Here is a 5,311-nt window from a genome sequence, read left to right on the forward strand (position 1 = left end):
CTACTATGGTGCTTTTAGTGTCTCCGCATACTGCAGCACGCGACATAGCTTTGCAGACGATAAGTACAACCGTTTCAGAGAGAAGAGTGGCCAATGTGACGATCTGGCTTTAAGTCGATTCGATAACAAATGACGAAAACGGACGGATTTCTTTAGGTTTTTACTACATATGAACACTTTTCACATTCTCCCGTGCAACTCGACTGCTAGTCCTCCTTTCATGCAGAATCTTAAGGTCCTATCTCATATCCAAGGCACCAAAGCCAGCTAAAAATCAATAATCGATACCTAAAGCTTGAATTGTACTACTTCCTGCATGCTATTACATCAACTTAGAAGCTTCATCTGTGTTCTACTATGGTGCTATTAGTGTCTCCGCATACCGCAGCACGCGACATAGCTTTGCAGACGATAAGTACAACCGTTTCAGAGAGAAGAGCGGTCAATGTGACGATCTGGCTTTTAGTCGATTCGATAACAAACGACGAAAACGGACGGATTTCTCATATTTTAACTACATATGAACACTTTTCACATTCTCCCGTGCAACTCGGCTGCTAGTCCTCCTTTCATGCAGAATCTTAAGGTCCTAGCTCATGCCAAGGCACCAAAGCCAGCTAAAAAGTCAATAATCGATACATAAAACTTGAATTGTACTACTTCTTACTGGCTATTACATCAACTTAGAAGCTTCATCTGTGTTCTACTATGGTGCTTTTAGTGTCTCCGCATACCGCAGCACGCGACATAGCTTTGCAGACGGTAAGTACAACCGTTTCAGAGAGAAGAGCGGCCAATGTGACGATCTGGCTTTAAGTCGATTCGATAACAAATGACGAAAACGGACGGATTTCTTTAGGTTTTTACTACATATGAACATTTTTCACATTCTCCCGTGCAACTCGACTCCTAGTCCTCCTTTCATGCAGAATCTTAAGGTCCTAGCGCATGTCCAAGGCACCAAAGATAGCTAAAAAGTCAATAATCGCTACCTAAAAGTTGAACTGTACTACTTGTTACTGGCTATTACATTACTTAGAAGCTTCATCTGTGTTCTACTATGGTGCTTTTAGTGTCTCCGCATACCGCAGCACGCGACATAGCTTTGCAGACGATAAGTACAACCGTTCAGAGAGAAGAGCGGCCAATGTGACGATCTGGCTTTCAGTCGATTCGATAACAAATGACGAAAACGGAAGTATTTCTCAGGTTTTTACTACATATGAACACTTTTCACATACTCCCGTGCAACGCGGCTGCTAGTCCTCCTTTCATGCAGAATCTTAAGCTCCTAGCTAATGTCCAAGGCACCAAAGCCATCTAAATAGTCAATAATCGATACCTAAAACTTGAATTGTACTACTTCTTACTTGCTATTATATCAACTTAGAAGCTTCATCTGTGTTCTACTATGGTGCTTTTAGTGTCTCCGCATACCGCAGCACGCGACATAGCTTTGCAGACAATAAGTACAACCTTTACAGTGAGAAGAGCGGCCAATGTGACGATCTGGCTTTAAGTCGATTCCATAACAAATGACGAGAACGGACGGATTTCTTTAGGTTTTTACTACATATGTACACTTTTCACATTCTCCCATGCAACTCGGCTGCTAGTCCTCCTTTCATGCAGAATCGTAATTCCTAGCTCATGTCCAAGGCTCCAAAGCCAGCTAAAAAGTCAAAAATCGATACCTAAAACGTAAATTGTACTACTTCTTACTGGCTATTACATCAACTTAGAAGCTTCATCTATGTTGGACTATGGTGCTTTAGTGTCTCCGCATACCGCAGCACGCGACATAGCTTTGCAGACGATAAGTACAACCGTTTCAGAGAGAAGAGCGGCCAATGTGACGACCTGGCATTAAGTCGATTCCATAACAAATGACGAAAACGGACGGATTTCTCAGGTTTTTACTACATATGAACACTTTTCACATACTCCCGTGCAACGCGGCTGCTAGTCCTCCTTTCATGCAGAATCTTAAGCTCCTAGCTCATGTCCAAGGCACCAAAGCCAGCTAAATAGTCAATAATCGATACCTAAAACTTGAACTGTACTACTTCTTACTAGCTATTACATCAACTTAGAAGCTTCATCTGTGTTCTACTATGGTGCTTTTAGTGTCTCCGCATACCGCAGCACGTGACATAGCTTTGCAGACGATAAGTACAACCTTTACAGTGAGAAGAGCGGCCAATGTGACGATCTGGCTTAAAGTCGATTCCATAACAAATGACGAAAACGGACGGATTTCTTTAGGTTTTTACTACATATGAACACTTTTCACATTCTCCCATGCATCTCGGCTGCTAGTCCTCCTTTCATGCAGAATCTTAAGGTCCTAGCTCATGTCCAAGGCTCCAAAGCTAGCTAAAAAGGCAAAAATCGATACCTAAAAATAAATTGTACTACTTCTTACTGGCTATTACATCAATTTAGAAGCTTCATCTATGTTCTACTATGGTGGTTTAGTGTCTCCGCATACCGCAGCACGTGACATAGGTTTGCAGACGATAAGTACAACCGTTTCAGAGAGAAGAGCGGACAATGTGACGATCTGGCTTTAAGTCGATTCGATAACAAATGACGAAAACGGACGGATTTCTCAGGTTTTTACTACATATGAACACTTTCCACAATCTCCCGTGCAACTCGGCTGCTAGTCCTCCTTTCATGCAGAATCTTAAGGTCCTAGCTCATGTCCAAGGCACCAAAGAATGGTAAAAAGTCATTAATCGAACCTAAGTCTTGAATTGTACTACATTTAACTGGATATTACTTCAACTTAGAAGCTTCATCTGTGTTCTACAATGGTGATTTAAGTGTCTCCGCATACCGCAGCACGCGACATAGCTTTGCAGACGATAAGTACAACCGTTTCAGAGAGAAGAGCGGCCAATTTGACGATCTGGCTTTCAGTCGATTCGATAACAAATGACGAAAACGGACGGATTTCTCTGGTTTCTACTACATATGAACACTTTTCACATACTCCCGTGCAACGCGGCTGCTAGTCCTCCTTTCATGCAGAATCTTAAGCTCCTAGCTCATGTCCAAGGCACCAAAGCCAGCTAAATAGTCAATAATCGATACCTATATCTTGAACTGTACTACTTCTTCCTTGCTATTACATCAACTTAGAAGCTTCATGTGTGTTCTACTATGGTGCTCTTAGTGTCTCCGCATACTGCAGCACGCGACATAGCTTTGCAGACGATAAGTACAACCGTTTCAGATAGAAGAGCGGCCAATGTGACGATCTGGCTTTAAGTAGATTCGATAACAAATGACGAAAACGGACGGATTTCTCAGGTTTTTACTACATATGAACACTTTTCACATACTCCCGTGCAACGCGGCTGCTAGTCCTCCTTTCATGCAGAATCTTAAGCTCCTAGCTCATGTCCAAGGCACAAAAGCCAGCAAAATAGTCAATAATCGATACCTAAAACTTGAACTGTACTACTTCTTACTTGCTATTACATCAACTTAGAAGCCTCATCTGTGTTCCACTATGGTGCTTTTAGTGTCTCCGCATACCGCAGCACGCGACATAGCTTTGCAGACGATAAGTACTACCGTTTCAGAAAGAAGAGCGGCCAATGTGACGATCTGGCTTTAAGTCGATTCGATAACAAATGACGAAAACGGACGGATTTCTCAGGTTTTTACTACATATGAACACTTTTCACATACTCCCGTGCAACGCGGCTGCTAGTTCTCCTTTCATGCAGAATCTTAAGGTCCTAGCTCATGTCCAAAGCACCAAAGCCAGCAAAATAGACAGTAAACGATACCTAAAACTTGAATTTTACTACTTCTTACTGGCTATTACATCAACTTAGAAGCTTCATCTGTGTTCTACTATGGTGCTTTTAGTGTCTCCGCATACCGCATCACGCGACATAGCTTTGCAGACGATAAGTACAACCGTTTCAGACAGAACTGCGGCCAATGTGACGATCCTGATTTAAGTCGATTCTATAACAAATTATGAAAACGGACGTATTTCTCAGGTTTTTACTACATTTGAACACTTGTCAAATTCTCCCGTGCAACTCGGCTGCTAGTCCTTCTTTCATGCAGAATCTTAAGGTCCTATCTCATATCCAAGGCACCAAAGCCAGGTAAAAATTAATAATCGATAACTAAAACTTGAATTGTACTACTTACTGCATGCTATTACATCAACTTAGAAGCTTCATCTGTGTTCTACTATGGTGCTTTTAGTGTCTCCGCATACCGCAGCACGCGACATAGCTTTGCAGACGATAAGTACAACCGTTCAGAGAGAAGAGCGGCCAATGTGACGATCTGGCTTTCAGTCGATTCGATAACAAATGACGAAAACGGACGGATTTCTCAGGTTTTTACTACATATGAACACTTTTCACATACTCCCGTGCAACGCGGCTGCTAGTCCTCCTTTCATGCAGAATCTTAAGCTCCTAGCTAATGTCCAAGGCACCAAAGCCATCTAAATAGTCAATAATCGATACCTAAAACTTGAATTGTACTACTTCTTACTGGCTATTATATCAACTTAGAAGCTTCATCTGTGTTCTACTATGGTGCTTTTAGTGTCTCCGCATACCGCAGCACGCGACATAGCTTTGCAGACAATAAGTACAACCTTTACAGTGAGAAGAGCGGCCAATGTGACGATCTGGCTTTAAGTCGATTCCATAACAAATGACGAGAACGGACGGATTTCTTTAGGTTTTTACTACATATGAACACTTTTCACATTCTCCCATGCAACTCGGCTGCTAGTCCTCCTTTCATGCAGAATCGTAATTCCTAGCTCATGTCCAAGGCTCCAAAGCCAGCTAAAAAGTCAAAAATCGATACCTAAAACGTAAATTGTACTACTTCTTACTGGCTATTACATCAACTTAGAAGCTTCATCTATGTTGTACTATGGTGCTTTAGTGTCTCCGCATACCGCAGCACGCGACATAGCTTTGCAGACGATAAGTACAACCGTTTCAGAGAGAAGAGCGGCCAACGTGACGACCTGGCATTAAGTCGATTCCATAACAAATGACGAAAACGGACGGATTTCTCAGGTTTTTACTACATATGAACACTTTTCACATACTCCCGTGCAACGCGGCTGCTAGTCCTCCTTTCATGCAGAATCTTAAGCTCCTAGCTCATGTCCAAGGCACCAAAGCCAGCTAAATAGTCAATAATCGATACCTAAAACTTGAACTGTACTACTTCTTACTAGCTATTACATCAACTTAGAAGCTTCATCTGTGTTCTACTATGGTGCTTTTAGTGTCTCCGCATACCGCAGCAC

This window comes from Schistocerca gregaria, unplaced genomic scaffold (assembly GCF_023897955.1).
Source record: "Schistocerca gregaria isolate iqSchGreg1 unplaced genomic scaffold, iqSchGreg1.2 ptg000387l, whole genome shotgun sequence".
In the NCBI taxonomy this organism is placed as follows: domain Eukaryota; kingdom Metazoa; phylum Arthropoda; class Insecta; order Orthoptera; family Acrididae; genus Schistocerca; species Schistocerca gregaria.